Genomic DNA, 20,973 nt, shown 5'->3' with positions numbered 1-20,973 from the left:
CTACCTGTAGGTCCCCTGATGACATTCTGGGGTTCTTAGAGACTTCTTTCAGCATCTTGCGGTCTGCTCTTGGGCTGAACTTGCTGGGGCGGCCTGGCCTGAACAAGTTGGCAGTTGTTTGGAATCTTCTCCACTTGTAGATGATCTTCCGGACAGTCGAATGATTGATTTCAAATTGTTTGGAGATCTTTTTAAATCCCTTCCCAGACTCATCAGCATCTATAACCTTTTTTCTGAAGGACTCAGAGAGCTCTTTTGATCTCGGCATGGTGACACCGTACACTTCAACAACAAAGAGCAAACCAAACTAAATGTCTGAGGTTTAAATAAGACAGGTTCCTCCAAGATGCTCTCTAACGATGTTCTAATCATTTGCACCTGAGCTGGTGCACCTGATTCTAATTTTAGGTATTTGAAGTAGTGATAAATGTAGGGGTGTACTTACTTTTACCACATGCGAAATTTGCATTTATGTTTATTTAAATTATACAAGGACTACAAAATGTAAATGTTTAATGATATTTGTTGTATTATATCACCTTTATCTGTCAATATTGTTGAAATGAAGATCAAATAGCTGTATGTTGAAATATGTTGAAAAAGTCAAAACTTTACATGGGGTGTACTTACTTTTTCACGTGACTGTATATATTGTTATGGATTTGAGAATGGTGTTTTTTTGTGTTGTAAAATATCACCCTCCTTCCTCCATTTGTTGTGTATAAAGGTCAAAGGTCGTTCCCGTTAGTTATTCCATATACCACACGTAGCCAATCATAGATTTCCTCCTTGTTCAGTAGTGATCTCCTTATTATGTGTATTAGAATAAGGCTGTTTCTTCCATTAATTAACACTCCATTGCACCAAATTCAAACAAGGTAGATTCCTTTCACATTCCCCTTTCAACAATTGCCAACTGCATTGAGCGGTTTGCTGCATTCTGCCGCTGCTGTGGGGTTGTGGTCGTTTTCGCTGCAAGACTCCATTAGCCACGAGGTCATCTCGGAGCCGAAGGTGGGAGGAGTCGGCCCAGCGCCGGGAACAAGGCGTGGCCTTGCCAACGCCTCCTCTAAGGGCGGGATCGGCGAGCCCTCGCGACCAATCAGGGCCGAGGCGACCTCACCGATGGGTGTGTCCTGGAGGCCGGCGGCTTGATCGCCCGAGGCGATATATAAACGCGCGCGGAAGCCTTTGGGAGGAGTCGAGAGAAACGGGAGGGAGTTCAAGAGAGTTCAAGAGAGTTAAAAGGAGTTCAAGAGAGAGAGAGAACCCGTCACGCCAGACCCCCCCCCGCCCCCCCATCAGCTTTGACTCCACCAAGCAGCGTTGGCTCCACCAGCAGCTTTGACTCCACCAAGCAGCGTTGGCTCCACCAGGCAGCTTTAGCTCGTCCCGTGGCAGCTCGCACGACCGCAGCTTGGGCATTGACGGCGGTGCCGACCGTGGCCGCGGAGGAACGGAGCTGCCGCTCCCGGCCCGACCAGTACACAGTTCCCATGGACCTCCCTCTCCCTCCAGCCATCCACCTCCTGCATTCGTTCCTGCCATCATTCCCCGTGTAAGTGTGCTCGTTGCCTGTCTTTGTCTTGTCCTTGGGGTTAAGTAAGACTGATATATATAAGCTAATCCTTGCACTGTGTCTCCTGGCTCCTTTCTGTCGTTATTTTCTTATCCTTCTTTCTCCTTGGTTATTTTGATGATTTGTAAATAATAATAATAAATTAGATTTGTTCTTCCTACCTTGCCTTTCTTTCCCTTACATCCGTCGTCGTTGTGATTTCCCTCATTGGACACCTGTGGCACGATTTGGCCAACATTTCAGGATCGGGTCTAGTCATTGTTAATAGTTTGTGCTGCGGTTGCTAAAACCGCTCGGCAATTAACATCTGTCCGCGGTACGAACGGGGCTGTGCCACCAGCCTTTCCGGAGGTCGCTGGGCAGTGTCAGGGACCACGTCGGTCAGTTATAGAAGAGGGGATTAATCCCCCCTCTAAGGGGAACCGAGGCCGACGTTGGGTTCCGTAACAATATATATATATAGTGTTGCGGATATGAGGATTGCATTTTTTTTTATTGTGTGTATTGTATTGTGGTAAATTGTTGTGTAACATTGGTTGGATATGGCCCCTCCGGCCTCCAGAGTTGTGTAAAGGTAAAAAGGGCACCCCGGTAGTTAATTCCATGAAACACCACATTGCAGGACACTATAAGACCCTTGTTCAGTAGTTTATATCCTTATTATGTGTTTTAGGGTAAGGCCTTGTCGTCCATTAACATGACACTCCATTGCACCGAGTAAAAGAGATAGATTCCCTTCATTCCCATTCCCAAAAACCTCCATTTCCCCTTTCGTAATGGCCAAGCCTCAATTTGGCAATTAAATCCCCTCCAAAGCCGCCATTGACCACGAGGCAGGGTTGGGGAAGAAAGGCGGGTCTCCACCTCATCATAGAGGGGAGGAGTAAGTCGGCCCCGCTCATCCAACCCAGAACGAGGGGTTTGGCTTGAGAGGGCGGAGAGAGAATGCTTGGGGGAGGTTCGCAAAGGGTGAAGGGCGGGGCCTATATAACCCACCGCGGGACGCTCCCCAAGCAGACAAGCAGATGAGTCCAAGAGATGAGCTGAAAGGCTGAGCTGAGCTGCGTGGTGAGGTGGAAAGGAAAGAGCTGGGTCGTCAGAGCAGGGCTGAGTTGTGAGGTCCAAAAGCAGAAGATCATCCAGGGAAGCACAAAGCCTGCTATTCGTCACCTTGCTCGCCAGCAGCAGCGTCTACAGCAGCAACAAGACTCGACAGCCGTTTGGGGCCTGGACGGCAGTTTGGAGCAGGGCCGCGAAGGCACGGCGGCTGACGAACGCGCCGATCGTGCTACCAGCTCCGGACCTTCCTCTCCTTCCAGCCATTCCTGCCTGCAAGTTCCCCATTTGCGTACGTGAGTTTGTTTTGTTTGTTCTGTCCTGGGTAGGTAATTAAGTCTGTATAAGCTAGTATTTTCCCTGTGTCTCTAAAAGCTTCTGTATATTATTTTATTATCTTTCCTTCTCCTTGGTTATTTTGAGCCTGTAAATAGCAAATAAATTTAGTAGTATTTTCAACCCTTTTTCTCGTCTTTTTTATTCCTTTTCTTCACATCCGTCATCTTTGTCTTTTCCCTGATTGAATAGCTGTGGCGCGATACGGCCAATGTCTGGGTGAATCGGGGGAACTGTTAGGTCGCGGAGCCTCCGCTCGGCAAATATACCATCCTTAACCGCGGACCGTAACAATTGGTGTCAGGAGTGGGATTCAAGGCCCGAACCAAATTTTTAAAACATATAGGAAAAAATTTGGTCAAAATTTGGAGCTGCTGGAAATTTGTGTTGTTTTAAAGCAAAACCCGAATTTTGAAATCGCGCCATGGCTGGTCAAGGCGACGGGATGTCGGTGGGAGAGATAGACGGGGTAGAATCGACCCAGGACCTCGGGGAAATGTATGTGGAGGAAAGAGAGGAGGAGAACATGGGCAATGTGGTTGAGGGGGTATCAGGCGCAAATAATGGAGCCATCGCGCACGTGGTTGTAGCGGCACCAAAATTTGCCGCGCCCGTGACCGTAGCGGCACCAAATTTAGCCGCGCCCGTGGTCGCAGCAGCTGAGCCCGAGATACCAGGGTACATGCGATTTTTTATGGACCAATTAATGGCAAAAATAGACGAATGTGGGGAGATCATGGATCGCAGGATGGGCGAAATGAGGGCTGAAAGGGAGCAGAGGGACAGAGACCGCAGGTTGGGCGAGAGGGTCCCACGGGTGCACGAGGAGGTAACGCGGGTCGAGAAGCGCCGGTTGGACGAAATTGAGAAAAGCACGGGTACAATGACAGGGGTAGAAATCGCGACCCGGGGTTTGGAAAAGCCGGCGACCGCTGAGGTAGAGGAGGGTGTTTTATTAAAGCCAGCGGTCGTCGAGGTGAATAAAGAAAAAGTGCTGGGAATTAAAATTGAAGAGATGACGGAGGTAGCCCGGGAATTGCAGGGAGAAATGGAAAATGTGCAAAGTCCCTGCTCACATCACGATGCTGTGCTTAACCCGAATGGAAGTTTGCAGGTGCGCGTGGAGAAAAGGATCCCCCAGGTGAGTCGTGCTGTGTATTGTGCGGGGAGATTTTGTAAGAGGATGTTTGGCGACAAAAGAATTTTCGCGCGCTTGGGATCGAGGAAGCATCCGGGCGTTGGTGAAGGGTCCCGTGTGAGTGGAAATGGCACGCGTGTGGAAAAAAAGTGTGCATCAAGGGGTGAGCGTGTTACGAAGCGCGAGTGTGATACCGAGTGCGAGCGAGAATGCACGTCGGGGTGTACGAAGTGTGACACAGGGAGTGAGAGCAATAAAAAGTGTGCGTCAAGGGGTGAGCGTGTTACGAAGCGCGAGTGTGATACCGAGTGCGAGCGAGAATGCACGTCGGGGTGTACGGAGTGTGACACGGAGAGTGAGTTGGTGGTGGAGCGGGTGCGAGAATGCACGCTTGGAATGGTTGAGGGTGTGCGAGGAAGCACACCTGAGTTGGTCATGGCGCGGATGTGGGAGAGCCCATGTGAGCGCGTTAGTGGGTGGATGCCAGAGTGCACGCCCATGGTGAGTGGTACGGAGTACGTACCAAGGGAGAGTGCGCAAGACGGTGCACGAGGTGTGTTAAAAGAGTGTGCGAACGGTGAGTGTGCGCGAGAGGTGTGGTGTGTAACAGGGAGTGCGTTGGTGGAATGGACGGACGGCGTTGGAACGCCGGGTTTTGTGAGGGTGAAAGGGGTAGCGTATGCGTGTGAGCATGCAGGTGAAGCATCGACGGTAACCGGGTTAGCGGTTAGGGCGACGGATAGCCGATGCGAGCACTCGGGGCGTGGTGTGTTTTGTTGGATGCGAGGCCCGGCGCGGATCGATGCGGCGTCGCTTCTCTTCGAAGCGTCGGTGCCGATTCGGGCTTGGCCCCGCCCTGCACGGTCGAGTCCGGGCCTTGGCGGGTGAGGCGACCGGTCCGGTTCAAGGGCGAGTGGGAGGAAGCGGAACGGTGCCCCCTGGCGGGGACGGAGTTCCGACCGGGGGATATTGAGCCATCGGGCCCGGGACCGCAAGGTACCGCGCCGAGATGGTGCGTGGAATCTCGGCCCGACCAAACCACCTCCCTTGAACCGAAAGCCGGACGGATTCAACCTGCAGGCGACCAAACCACCCGAATTCATTGCTCGGCTTTGCGAAGCCGAGTTTAATGAAGTCATGACGCACCGAGGCTAGGATGTAGCGGACTGTAATGATGGTGATGATACTGATAGTGTTTTGATCCGAAATTTAGAAAAGTGAATAGAATTGGCAGTAATTGGAAAATTTTTGATTTGTGGAAATTGGACGAGCAAAATTTATAGTAAGAGATGCCCCATGTGATGGGATGGCCAATCCACCATCCCTCACAGCGGGGGCAAAGGAGCACTAGATTTATGGGGTTTATGGCAGTGTAAGCTCGCCAAGGGAGGGTTTGGATAATGTGTAGGGACCTAGAAGATGACCTTAGGTGACGTTAAGATTAGGTAGTGACAATGACACCTGTAGTGGGGACGCAGCGAGGGTAGTGTGGATGATAATGATGTGGTATGTGCTTAGTTTAAAGGGAAGACGGGGAGCACTAAGTTAGCAGGGCACCAGGTAGATTAGATGATGCCGTGTGTATGGTGAACAGGTGTGATTGCACAGGTGTGCAACTGAGCAGGTGTATGGAGCAGTGTATGAGGGAGTAGTGGTGATTGCGTGTGGTGTTGACCAAATGGTCCAGGAAGGAAGGAGGGTGCAGGTGGCACCAGGTGTGAGTGCACAGGTGTGCACCAACAGGTGTATGGAATAAATGGTTGTGTGAAATACATGGAATGTGGAATACATGGAGTGTGGAGTATATGGAGTATTGGAATGGATGGTAGTGGAGTGAGTATGATGGAAACTATGGAGTGGAGTGGATGGTGCGAAGGTGTGAATGGGGGAAGGATGGACCCCCATCACGAATACCTGGGGCGGGTAGTGTAAGTGTTAGGTAGAGGGTATAGGTAAATTGTGGTTGGATATTGGCATCTGTGGTGCGGGTGAAAGAATGGAATATGGATGGGTGCATTAGTGTTGTGGAAATGGCTGGGCGTGTAGCCTGTTAGTGTGTGTAGTTGGTTTGGGCACTCCACCACTGTGAGGATGTCGGCCAGGTGAGGCCGCAGGTGGGCTCTGGGAGCCGGTAGTTGTGGATGGGGCCCGAGGATCCGGAGGACGGACCCGGGTAGCCCAGTGCCAGAGGGCACCGAGTGGGGTGACAGAGCCAGGAGGGGCCTTCCCCAGTTAGTTAGGTTAGGGTGAGGAGCTAGGTAAGCTCGGGTGGCAACTACAGTGGTGGAGGTGTGCAGGTGGGTAGACCTGCTGGGAGAGCTACACGTCTCAGCCCAGAAATTGTGCAAGGGCACCGGGAGATGAATCGGGGGAGTGAGACCCCAAAATGGAGAAGCACCACAGTTTGGTCAATGGGAATTGGTTTTTAGAACCCATAGAGTAAGTTGGCCAATGGATTGGCAGGGAAAGACCCCGGGTAGTGTAAAGGGTGTTAAAGTCATTTAGAGGATAGTTAGGATGAAGAATCTCCTTGCACCATCTGCATCCACTCACCTGAGGTGACAGGTACTCCACACCATGCCAGGTTGTTTTGATTATTTTTTATGTGCAAATGTTTTGGATTGTGAGACGCATCATGACGTGGGTGTGACATTGTGCTTGATGTTCCATCTCTTCCTCCTTATGAGGATTGATGATGAATTGGTGATGGCAAATTTCGGATAGAGGGATTGTGGAGACGAATTTGGTACAAGGGAAATATGGGAAGACGTGACGATAGCGACGGATTGGTAAATGTGTAGATTTTTGTAAATATGGGGTAAGGGCAAGGGTAGTGTAGGTGACAGGGGGGGTGACGTACGGTAGGGACGAGCTTTCTCACTTCGCTCTCCGTACGCATTTCGCCTTGCATTGCCTTTGTTGATGTGTACCCTTGTGACCTTACCTCTCGCTCATCTGTCTTCCCCCCTTTTGTCTCCCACATGACCTGTGCGCCATTGGGCGCCGAGGGGAGCGTGCGTGAGTCCGCCATTGTGCGCCTGGAACTCCCAGAACCAGCTGTCTGCATCGATGCACCACATTATGGACCACATGTCTGTGGCCGAGCACCACTGATGGACCCCATGGGTTGGGGCATGGCCCCTCTGCTGGAACCGGCCATGATGGCCCGAAATCTTGCTGGCGGACCTTGGCCACAGGGCACCGATGCCCCACAGGTGAACCACACGTAGTCGGCCCCCTGTGGGCCATAAATAAAATAAAAAACGGACACGTTAGGTGCATTTCATTGCAAATAGGCCGCCAGCAAAGGAAAAAGACAACAACTGGAAGAAATAATAATAGCCAGCAGAGGGAGCCGAAGAGCAAGAGACCACCTGCAGGGTTAGGGGCTGTTGATTTTTTTTATTATTATTGAACATTGATGAACTGTGGTGACTGCACCGATTGGTGCTTGAGGGTGTATTGGTGAGTTTTGGGTGCTTTCATGGTGCATTGATGCAGAGCAGACTGTCTCCCCCCCCAGAAAGAACAATCACAGGTCCTGGGTTGCGTGTTGTAAATAAAATAGCGTCACTGTAAATAATGCTCCCCACCGTCAGTGTATAGTTTGAAGACCATTCCGCAATTCGGTTAACTGTGGGCGTGAGTCTGTTAGGCAGGGTGCAATGGAGCAGCGGGACATATTTATCTATGTTTTAAAACTGTCGCACTCAGGGTCAGGTTAAAAGTAGAGGGAACTACACCTACGTGTCACACTAAATTAAAGTTATAGGCCCGGAACGGGCCTAAGAGGAGGAGGGTGCAGTGTTGCAGATATGAGGCTTGCATTTTTTTTTATTGTGTGTATTGTATTGTGGTAAATTGTTGTGTAACATTGGTTGGATATGGCCCCTCCGGCCTCCAGAGTTGTGTAAAGGTAAAAAGGGCGTCCCGGTAGTTAATTCCATGAAACACCACATTGCAGGACACTATAAGACCCTTGTTCAGTAGTTTATATCCTTATTATGTGTTTTAGGGTAAGGCCTTGTCGTCCATTAACATGACACTCCATTGCACCGAGTAAAAGAGATAGATTCCCTTCATTCCCATTCCCAAAAACCTCCATTTCCCCTTTCGTAATGGCCAAGCCTCAATTTGGCAATTACATCCCCTCCAAAGCTGCCATTGACCACGAGGCAGGGTTGGGGAAGAAAGGCGGGTCTCCACCTCGTCATAGAGGGGAGGAGTAAGTCGGCTCCACTCATCCAACCCAGAACGAGGGGTTTGGCTTGAGAGGGCGGAGAGAGAATGCTTGGGGGAGGTTCGCAAAGGGTGAAGGGTGGGGCCTATATAACCCGCCGCGGGACGCTCCCCAAGCAGACAAGCAGATGAGTCCAAGAGATGAGCTGAAAGGCTGAGCTGAGCTGCATGGTGAGGTGGAAAGGAAAGAGCTGGGTCATCAGAGCAGGGCTGAGTTGTGAGGTCCAAAAGCAGAAGATCATCCAGGGAAGCACAAAGCCTGCTATTCGTCACCTTGCTCGCCAGCAGCAACGTCTACAGCAGCAACAAGACTCGACAGCCGTTTGGGGCCTGGACGGCAGTTTGGAGCAGGGCCGCGAAGGGACGGCGGCTGACGAACGCGCCGATCGTGCTACCAGCTCCGGACCTTCCTCTCCTTCCAGCCATTCCTGCCTGCAAGTTCTCCATTTGCGTACGTGAGTTTGTTTTGTTTGTTCTGTCCTGGGTAGGTAATTAAGTCTGTATAAGCTAGTATTTTCCCTGTGTCTCTAAAAGCTTCTGTATATTATTTTATTATCTTTCCTTCTCCTTGGTTATTTTGAGCCTGTAAATAGTAAATAAATTTAGTAGTATTTTCAACCATTTTTCTCATCTTTTTTTATTCCTTTTCTTCACATCCGTCGTCTTTGTCTTTTCCCTGATTGAATAGCTGTGGCGCGATACGGCCAACGTCTGGGTGAATCGGGGGAACTGTTAGGTCGCGGAGCCTCCGCTCGGCAAATATACCATCCTTAACCGCGGACCGTAACAATATATATATATATATATATATATATATATATATATATATATATATATATATATATCGACTTTTGTTGTGTTCTCAGGAAGACTGAGAAGAAGGCCTGTTTGGTCGCAAGCTTGTCAGAAAATAAAACATCGATCGTCTTGAAGCTATATATACTGTATATATACCACTTGGAATACACTATTCAGGCTGCTTGTGCAACCCACGGGCCATGGCGTTACAGTAGACAGAGCTGCCTTTTTGTTTGTACGATGACTCACATTTTTGTGCGATATCGCCACTCTGCCCCACCCCACATCCCCCCCAACCCCCCCCCCCCCCCCACGACCTCGCTCCACCCTCCTTCCCGTCTCTCTCCTCCCTGCTCCTCCCCCTCCCTCCTCTTTCCCCCTTTTCCCCTCCACCCTCCTGTCTTCTCTCCTCCCTCCACCCTCCCTCCCTCCTCTCTCTCTCCCCCTCCCACTCCACTCCACTTCCTTCTCCCTCCCTTCCCTTCTCCTCACCGTTGCCTTCCCTCCCTTCTCATTTTTCTTTGTCACACTCCTTTTTCCTTGTACAATCTCCTTTCTATAGAGGACAGGGCCTTCTCCATCGCTGCTCCCACCCTCTGGAACTCACTGCCTCACACCATCAGAGACTCGTCCTCACTCACCACATTCAAAACATCACTCAAGACCCACATGTTCAACACTGCATTCAACATTTAATCCACAGCATTTAACCCCTGACTATCTCTTCTACTTCTCCCTCCTTTTTGCTTTGAATATTTCCCTATTGATTCTTGTCTTTTTGCAATTGTTTTTATGTTTTGCTATGCACTATGTTTTGCACTCTGTCAAAGCGTCTTTGGGCTCCCTGAAAAGCGCTATATAAAATAAATGCATTATTATTATTATTATTATTATCGGGCCCGTCTGAGCATCCACAGCGAAAATCAGTGGAGCATGGGGCGGGTCTCGATCCGTCATGTGTGAGATTGTCAGCAACCTCAACACAGTTTGGATTATCTTCCCCGGCCGAGTAGAGGCCAATGTTACACTTAGCCTGAAACATAATCGAACCATCGATCAAACAGACACAACCAGCACATGTAGCTCCAGGTCGTAACACGAGTGGGAAGACACCATTAAGAACAAAGGCTTCCAACATTAATCATAATATCACTTAGCTCCCATCTATCTTTACAGGCAACCGTTTAGTTACAATAAATGCTTAAACAACGTTAAACAAAACTTTAAACAACGTTAAACGACATCGTTAAATGCAAGAGCAAAAAACCTTAAAACGTCTTGAGGCTATTAACGTTGGAGGCCATCTATTTATTACGTACGCACGCACTGTGGGGTGGCTGAGCAGTGAGCACCATTGGGAGAAGGAAGAGAGGAAAGTGAAGCCAATATGGGAGAGAAAGGAGGATAAGGAAGTTTTGGAGGAGCGGGGAATGTGAGAAGCGGAGTAAGAGTAAGGAATTAGGTAAGGGGGGTGGTAGGAAATATTCCACTATATTTAAGTACGTAATAAATAGATGCATCCTTGTTGTGAATCTCCCTGAGGAAAGATTTACCATTCTTAGTCCAAGTCCAGGTACGGTCGTCCATGTTGATGTCAGTCGCCTCCACATCCTGCAACTCAATAACTGCAGCTAATAGCGAATCATGACGTCATAGCGAATCATGACGTCATAGCGAATCATGACGCTGGAGGCAGAGATGATAAGTGAACATGAGAGAGGTATAAATGTAACCTTGTACTACAATAATACCAAACCTAACCTGTACAACATCCCCCAACTACCATTCACAACTATCGGGGACCCCTCTTCACGGTGGTTGTACCCCTCAACGCAAGTCGGGGGCGAAATCTTCCCATTCTTCCCTGCTGCCCGGATTCATTGGGGCAGAGTGGTCACGGTCAGAGAGCCAATCAGTCCCCATGGACCGGCCCTTTCCCTCCATGCACGAAGTGATAGGAGTCTTCGGGCGAACAGACATGGAGGTGATAGGTTATATTAGTGGGTCATCCTTGGGTGTCGTTAGGAATGGTGTAACACTTCCTCAGACGACCTCAGATCGAATAAACATTTTCGAAAAAGAGACGTTAAGGGAGTCGCTCTTGATCATTCCCAAGAAAAGTTGCCCGAATGACACAAAGGCCACAGGATAAATGGAACAAAACCAAAAGCTTACCTTCCACCTTGCTATAAGGTTCTTCTTAAGTCTTCCCTTCTTAAGTCTTCCCCTAATTATGGCAAAGGAAGCCAAAGATTGTTAACTGGAGCTTCAAATCCAATCTAGTGAAGAACACTCAAGAAAATGGAGGGTGAAGAGTATTTTCATTTAGAAACTGCAACGTTTCAGGAACTGCAGGTGTGGCACAGTGGAGATTGCCTGGATTTTGAAGGTAGGAATGGCTGTCATGACCATGAAGACATAATTCAACACGGCCGGCATGGTGGAAGCACCTTGATATTGTAGAAGGGAATTGTTCATGGTGGAGAGAGAGGGGGGGGTACCTCTACTTGGGGGATTGTAGTGTTCTTTCATTATTTTTGCAGCAATTCAGGTGGTACTAAGTGAGTCAGCAGACTGGGCCCCCATTCCACCGGGATAATGTACGTTCAATGTGCTTCCCAATAGTTTTCCAAGTATGCCAACGTACATTCTTGAACATGGCACGGGGCTCGGACGCCGCGCTCCGTGATGCAACACCCTGCCTGCGAAACCCCAATCCGGCAGTTTATAGTCCGGCTGGGAATCAAACCCAGACTATACAAACTCAAAGGTAAGTGCACCACGTAAGCACCATCCTGTGGGACCCCAATAAACCGTATGTGGGAACACAATGTGCATCCAAAGGAAAAAGGAAACAGACATCTGGAGTCGAACAAGGCTATGCCAGAATAAAATGATCCTTCCCCCATAAAATAGTTCAGTTGCCCATTATCCTCACACTTCATCTCAATGAGTAAACGTCTAGACATCTCTCATTTCTTGTCTGAATCATGAATGTAATGTTCACCTGGTAATTTGTCGTTTTGGAACTCGATTTAACGTAGAGTTCTCCTCGGACGGACTTCATGAGGTCCAACCGTAAAGAACAAGAATCACGGAACTCCGTAAATATAAGCCGACGAATGTCCGACATGCTCTTCATATAGTTACAAACAATTGATGAATCGCTTGAAGGAAAACCCTCCTAACAGATGTCAATGTGAAATGTAGAAAAATAAAGGCACAGCAGCTGTTTTGATAGTCTCTCCTGTTCTCGGATGAGGTTTGATCCCAACAGTGCAATTCCAGTGAAGCCGCAGGAGGATGGAGAAGGAAGTGAAGCATTTCAATCATATCAATCATATTGCATACGGGCGATGGTTAAACACCGTAGGTGTAGCTTGAAGGTCCAGGGAGCAATTTCCTTCAATGGCAATATTGACTTGGTATATTGACAAAGGGCGCATTGATCCACATGGATACGTATAGACTCTCGACAATTTATTGACATCTTTTCATCAAAATATGACATGATTTATAATATTTAAACTGAAAACATTTAATATACTGCAAAACAATGTTCGGGAGTGTATGTGTGTGTATGTATATATTGTTGTGGATATGAGAATTGTGTTTTTTTATTGTTGTTGTAAAATATCACCCTCCTTCCTCCATTTGGTGTATAAAGGTCAAAGGTCGTGCCCGTAGTTATTCCATATACAATCACGTAGCAAATCATAGATTTCCTCCTTGTTCAGTAGTTATCTCCTTATTACCTTCGCAAAAGCGGAAGGTTATGTTTTGATCGCTGTGTATTTATTTGTATGTCTGTGTGTGTGTATGTTAATCGCATAACTCAAAAAGTATTCAACCGAATTGCATGAAATTTGGTGGGATGATTGTTTATTATACGGGACACATTTGATTAGATTTTGGGAAACAGATTTGCTCAAATTCTGACTATTTTTAACTCGATCGTATTTCACTCAAAGTTATGAGCGACTGAAGAAGAAGATGTCCATCCAGGACGTCATCACTATAACGCGATCTCCCGCGATCATTTCAACCTCAAAAAAAATTATAATTGCAGATTTGACAATAGATGAGGCATATTAACAAACGGATGAAACAGATTTGCTCAAATTCTGACTATTTTTAACTCGATCGTATTTCACTCAAAGTTATGCGCGACTGAAGAAGAAGATGTCCATCCAGGACGTCATCACTATAACGCAATCTCCCGCGATCATTTCAACCTCAAAAAAAATTATAATTGCAGATTTGTCAAGAGATGAGGCATATTAACAAACGAATGAAACAGATTTGCTCAAATTCTGACTATTTTTAACTCGATCGTATTTCACTCAAAGTTATGAGCGACTGAAGAAGAGGATGTCCATCCAAGACGTCATCACTATAACGCGATCTCCCGCAATCATTTCAACCTCAAATGAAATTCAAATTGCAGATTTGTCAATCGGGGAGGCATATTAACAGACGAATGAAACAGATTTGCTCAAATTCTGATTTTTAAAAATCGATCGCATTTCACATAAAGTTTCACATCGCATACACTCCCATGCCAAGTACAGAACAGTAGCTGCGGCGAAGGTATGCGCTCTACCGAGTGCCCGGATTCTAGTTATGTGTATTAGATTAAGGCTTTGTCTTCCATTAATTAACACTCCATTGCACCGAATTCAAACAAGGTAGATTCCCTTCACATTTCCCTTTTGTCATGCCAACTGCATTGGGCGGTTTTCTGCATTCCGCTGCTGCTTTGAGGTTGTGGTTTTTCGCTGCAAGACTCCATTACGCACGGTCATCTCGGAGCAGAAGGTGGGAGGAGTCAGCCCAGCGCCAGGAACAAGGCGTGGCCTTGCAAACGCCTCCTCTAGGGGCAGGATCGGTGAGCCCTCGCGACCAATCAAGGCCGAGGCGAGCTCACCGATGGGCGTGTCGTGGAGGCCGGCGGCTTGATCGCCCCAGAGGCAATAAAAGCGCGCGCGGAAGCCCTTTGAGAGAGAGAGAGAGAACCCGTCACGCAACGCCCCCACGTCAGATGCGGCACACCACAGCAGTTTGAACCAACGGAGCTTTGAAACCACCGCAGTTTTTGACCACGGCAGCTTTGAGCGGTGACGGCAGTTGCAGCCTCGAAGCAACGTCGCCGTACGAGAGACGGTTGAGGAGAGCCGCGGCTGCCCAACTCGAGCCGCGATCATCCCAACCACCCGGACCCTTCCCGCCATTCGTTCCTGCCATCATCCCCCGTGTAAATCTGATTGTTCGTCCATCTTCTGTGTTGTCCTGGGGTTTAAGTAAGACTGTTAATAGGTAAGCTAGCGTTGCACTGTGTCCTTCTGGTCCGTCCCTCTTTCTGTCTTTAATTTCTTATTCTTCCTTCTCCCTTGGTTTCTTTAATTGTGTACATAATAGATACAAATAAATCATATTCGTATTTCCTACCTTTTGCCTTCTTCTTCTTCACATCCGTTCGTCTTTGAGGTTTCCACATTGAATACCTGTGGCACGATTTGGCCAACGTTCAGGAATCGGGTCTAGTAATTGTTAATAATTTGTGCCGCGGTTGCTAAAAACCGCTTGGCAATTAACATCTGTCCGCGGTATGAACGGGGCTGTGCACCTGCCTTTCCGGGGGTAGCTGGGCAGTGTCAGGGACCACGTCGGTCAGTTATAGAAGAGGGGATTAATCCCCCATCTAAGGGGAACAGAGGCCGACGTTGGGTTCCGTAACAATATATATTGTTACGGTTTTGCGTGACCCCCGTTCCCTTACCAAGGGGAGATTAAGCCCCTTGTTCTCCTTGGGTCGTCGCAACCACGAGACTTGAGTCGCCACTTCCGGTCGGACGTGGGACAGGGTTTCGGGATGATGTTCGCACGTACCTAAGTATCCACGCCGCCGTGGAAGCGGGGATCAAGTCTCGCACGAACCACGCGTAATTTGAGTGCACCCGAGCGGATGGTGCACCATGTGGTCCATGCTATTACCTTGGTATTGGAACCCGATTAGAGCGATATTATTCGTACCACGCTTAGTCAATAGATGGAAATGACGGGAACGATCAAATAGAAGGAAGAACACAGGTTTATTTACAGCTATACAAGGCGAAGAGACACAGAGCAGGCACTTAAGCAGTCTTAGCTTATTACCCAGACAATGGGCCCGTTCACACTCACAGGGGGAACGAAGGAAGGATGGTTCATGCGCTGAACGCGCCGGCTTTGTTGTTCAGGAACAGCTCGCCCGGCGTGGCCCTCTGCGGTCACAGCACGTCCCTCGACGAAGGCAGGCAGGCAGGTGGGAGGGATCTTCGTGGCGCGTATCTCGAACAAAGGCAGAGCAGCCAGGCGGGAAAATATACGCGTCTCTCGCCCAGCACGGCGGTCCTCCACAGCACGATTAATCAACGGCACGCTTTCGCTCTCGCAACTCAATTCAGGATCTGCCTCAAGCTCAATTCAACAGAGGACCCCGGCTCATAACTTGGTTCAGCGCACCTCTCCTCAGAACTACTAATTCAACACAGCGCTTCGAACTGATAACTCAATCTCATCACTCAGCGCAGGTCCTCCTCAAACTTAGTTCAGCGCACCTCTCCTCAGAACTGACAAGCGCCTCTCCCCATAACTGAGGAGAGGGCTTTTGGGCACAGGGTTATATGGTTCCGCCCTGGCCTGCCTCGAATGTTCCAAACCACGCCTTTTGCCGCAGTGCTAAGCCACTCCCCTCGAGCCCTGATTGGCGGCTCGTGCTTACCGGTCACTCCCCCACTCCTTCTGTGCCTTCGCCTTCCTTCGGCCTGGATCGACTTGTCAGGCCGGCCTCGTGGTGATTTGCGCCAAAACTCAAAGTATCGAGGCGGCATAAAGCATTAGAAGGAGACCTAACCCTCATTATTCTACTCAATGCAAAACTAACACAGGAAAAGGACTATGCTTACATTTACTAAGAAATAACTGACCTATCGCGAGGCTACGTGTTGTAGTGTGACTAAACTATGAGGGGGAAATTAACCTTTATTTGTAAAAACACAAAACCGCAACAATATATATATATATATATATATATATATATATATATATATATATATATATATATATATATATATATATATATATATATATATATATATATATATATATATATATATACAGACTTGGCATTTAATATGGAATATTTTTTTGTGGGGGTGAACTTACTTTTCAAGATGTCTTAGAACCAAAAATTCATTGGAATTATGTTGAAATTATTCTAGATTTTGTTAATGTGACCTTTAAAAGAAACAAAAACCACATTTGACATTTCGAAACAAATAAATTGATCCTTGAAAGTTATGTAAACTGATATTGAACTCAATTCATGGACAGTACTGTGTTAAACTTCTGTACGTTTTCCAGAAGTATCTCTTTATTTTGCACATTAGCCAAATTTTTTTTTAACAAAAACAAAAGTTAAATTACGACTGGGATTACGGACAGTAAAATTACAGTTCAGTACTTCGGGTAACCCCCACGAGCATTCAGGAGAGCAGGTACACGTTGAGGCATGCTGTTCACGAGATTTGCCAAGGTTTGGACAGGAATCGCTTGCCATGCAGTGACAATAGCCTGCTGCAATTCACGCACAGAGGTCGGCTGCTGGTCCAAGTGGTCGATTTGACGTGTTAATTCTGCCCACAAGTTCTCTATCGGATTCATATCCGGGGACATGGCAGGCCACTCCATATGCTCTACACCACGGTCAGCAAGAAAGTGTTGGATCATGCGATCACGATGAGGCCGTGCATTGTCATCTTGGAAGACAAAGTTTCCTCGAAAGGCTGCACGAGCAAATGGAAGCAATGTTTCTTCCAGAATGGCCCTGTACTTGAACTGGTTCAGGTTTCCATTCAGAACAACCAGGTCAGTTTTGCCCCCTGCATGAAAAGCAGCCCAAACGGTCACCCCACCACCTCCAGCTTGGACTCTTGGCACTATACAATCTTTGTTGTAGGCTTCATGCACTTGTCTGCGCACTCGGACGCGGCCATCTTGACGATAGACCAGAAATCTAGACTCGTCACTGAAGATCACGTGATTCCAGTGTCCTGGCTGCCATTGACGGTGCTCCCTGGCCCACTGCAATCGGCGCTGGCGGTGTTGTCTGGTCAGGCGTGGCTTTCTCAGGGGATGCCTGGCACGATAGCCTGCTTGAACCAGTCGTTGGTTGACTAGCCTTCTGGATACAGGCACATTTGTCAGTTGCTGCCACTCAGCCCTAAGCCGATTAGCTGACTTGGTACGGCCATTGCGGACTAACCGGTGCAGCTGGCGATCATCCCTCCTTGTGGTTCTGCGGGGACGTCCTGGCCTCGGTATTGGAGTAGGGACACCCCTCTGAGCATTTCGTTTCAGGATCTTTGACACCTGACCTTGAGTGATGCCATACTGCCGAGCAATAGCACGCTGTTTCATGCCGTAATTTCGTAAAGCCACCACTCCATGACAAACAGCATTGTCGAGTTGACGGACCATCTCCAGAGGAAGCGGCAATAACTTTTGGAGATGTGCAGCAGTTGTTTTCCACTAATACAGAACGCAACAACCCTTGTATACCCGACTGTGAAGCCATTCATCAAATGCACCTGTCCGTACATTTTGCCACGTCACCTGTGATATAATCCTGTTGTTGACTTCTTGCTGCGACAGACAATCAGTGACATGGTTCTTTAAACAAATAAATCACCAAAGTGTAAATGAAACTCACCAGATTGATATACGGAGTTAAGAAAGTAAACCCGTCAAGGAAAAAAAAAAATGCCATATTAAATGCCAAGTCTGTATATATATATATATATATATATATATATATATATATATATATATATATATATATATATCAGTCACTATGCGAGCTTCATATCATCAGTGGAGAACCGCCAGCAAGGTGTCCCATACAGCTGCTGCTGCACCTTGCTGGGAGCGATAAGCCCCGCCTGCCACGCGGTAACGTTATCTCTGGTATCCACTCATCATATGGAGTCGACCTGGTTGCGGTTGGGAGTTACTAATAATGGTATCTGTAATCTGGTTCTCCAACCTAATGAGCGGACAACATGACGTCATCGCCATGCACGTCCGCCTTGCCTGCAAAGTTCCAGAGGAACCATCTAGCAGTGCGTCATTACGGATTATAAATACAGATACTGTCACAAGTGCATGCAAAACTCACAGTTACCGACCTGGTTTCGCCCTTGTTGGGGCTTCATCAGGGCAACGCAGTGAGGCTTTCCATACACTTGTAACTCTGTGACCCTTTCGGTTTTTATATCAGTCACTATGCGACCTTCATATCATCAGTGGAGAACCGCCAGCAAGGTGTCCCATACAGCTGCTGCTGCATGATGATATGAAGGTCGCATAGTGACTGATATAAAAACAGAAAGGGTCACAGAGTTACAAGTGTATGGAAAGCCTCACTGCGTTGCCCTGATGAAGCCCCAACAAGGGCGAAACCAGGTCGGTAACTGTGAGTTTTGCATGCACTTGTGACAGTATCTGTATTTATAATCCGTAATGACGCACTGCTAGATGGTTCCTCTGGAACTTTGCAGGCAAGGCGGACGTGCATGGCGATGACGTCATGTTGTCCGCTCATTAGTTTGGAGAACCAGATTACAGATACCATTATATATATATATATATATATATATATATATATATATATATATATATATATATATATGTATGTATGTATGTATGTATGTATGTATGTATGTATATATATATATATATATATATGTATATATATATATATATATATATATATATATATGTATGTATGTATGTATGTATGTATATATATATATATATATATATATATATATATATATATATATATATATATATATATATATATATATTATATATATATATATATCTGCGCAAGTTTAAGCATTATAAACCAAGTCATCGACGATGTGACCCATTGACAACACCAAACTCTTTCTTGGTATATTCTTTTGAGATGTTTTTCCAAGCCTTTACTGCAGCCATTTTCTGTTGTGTGTTTTGGGGGTTTCTGGCTTTTGTCTCCTCTTCAGCAAGTGAAATGCTTAATTGGATTTAAATCAGGAGATTGACGTGGCCAGTCGAGAGCCTTCCACTTTTCCCCCTGATTAATTCCTTGGTTGCGTTGGCAGTGTATTTTGGATGATTGTGTTGCTGCATGGTGAAGTGCCGCCCAATGAGTTTGGAGGCATTTTCTTATACATAGGCAGATAAAATGTTTCTGTACACTTCTGAATTCATTCTGCTGCTGCCATCACCAGTTACATCATCAACAAAGATGAGTGCACCAGTTCCAGAGGCAACCATGCAAGCCCAAGCCATGAGGTAGTATGCTTCAGATCATATACAGTTCTTTCCTTTCACCATACTTCCACTTTTCCATCACTTTGGTAAAGGCTTATCTTGATCTCATCTGTCCGTAAAACTTTGTTCCAGAAATCACTGGCTCACCTCTACTTCTTGGCAAATTCTAAGCTGGCCTTTATTTTGGTGCTTATGAGAGATTTGCATCTTGCCATATAGCCTTTGTAATTCTGCTGTCGAAGTCTTCTTCAAACGGTAGATTTTGAAACTTTCACCCCTGCACTCTGGAGGTTGTTGATGATATTACTGACAGTTGCGTTCGGGTTTTTCTTCACCACTCTGATGATTTTTATGTCATCAACTGCAGTTGTTTACTTTGGCTGACCTAGCCGTTGCTTCTATTGCGAAATACAAGAGTGGTTTCTTTTTCTTTTCAAGATATTACAAATTGTTGTATTCGCTTTGCCCAATTTTTGTGCTGTAGTTCTAATTGAATTATTCTGTTCTTTCAGCTTCCAAATTGCTTGATTTTCTTTCATAGACATTTTTCTTGTCTTATGTTGGTTTATATATATGTATTTTATATAACCCTGGTGTTGGGCTAGCGGCTAGGGTGTCAGCTTAGGATCCTAGGATCCTGGGTTCAAATCCCGGTCCATGGCTGAATTAACGCCAAGGGGGTTGACTCAGCCTGTCATCCTTCTGAGGTCGGCTAATTGAGGACCAGTTCACTGGTAATTCCCTGTTTGTCATTAAAGGCGGCAAAAAGGGCTGGCGTCAGGAAGGGCATCCAGCCGTAAAACATTGCTTCAAAAAGGGGACCGAAAAACAACAACAACCACGGTTCCCGAAAAAGGCCAACCCCCCCTTGCGGGGAAAAATGGCCTCTAAAGGTGGTTTTTTTTTTTTTTTATGTTGGTTTATACCTACTGACTCCAAAGGCATACTCCCAAGGGAAAAACAAAGGCTAAAACCAAGATTAGACATTCATAGCACTTTAATGTGTGAACAATTAATGCAACAACAAACACCTGAGCAACAAGAAACACCTGAGCAACAAGATACAGCTGTCAGTCATCTGATGCAATATTTATGCTTACCTAAAATTGGGGGACTGAACATAAAAAGTGATATTGCTCTGCGATTGTAAAACATATATACATAGAAATACAAAGACATAAAATCTGACCTTCTGAACTCTTGCCTCATATTCATCTTTTGATCTCAAATTCTAATTTCTTGAGTATATAGCAATAATAACAAATTTGACTTCACTCTTCCAATACTTATGGAGGGCACTGTATATATATATATTATTTTATTTTTGTGTTGTATTTTTGGTTGCTTTGTGCAGCTATCTTTAGCTTGAAGAGGAGGGGGTTAATTATAAAGATCCTAGCCACCTGGTGATAATAGAATGGTCATTCCCTCCAATTTTGGGTGAGAGATGTGATTGGATCACAATATA

The sequence above is a fragment of the Myxine glutinosa genome, chromosome 1 (genome assembly GCF_964187855.1).
Source record: "Myxine glutinosa chromosome 1, kmMyxGlut1.1, whole genome shotgun sequence".
NCBI classification, from domain to species: Eukaryota; Metazoa; Chordata; class Myxini; order Myxiniformes; family Myxinidae; genus Myxine; species Myxine glutinosa.
Note: the sequence above shows the minus strand (reverse complement) of the source record.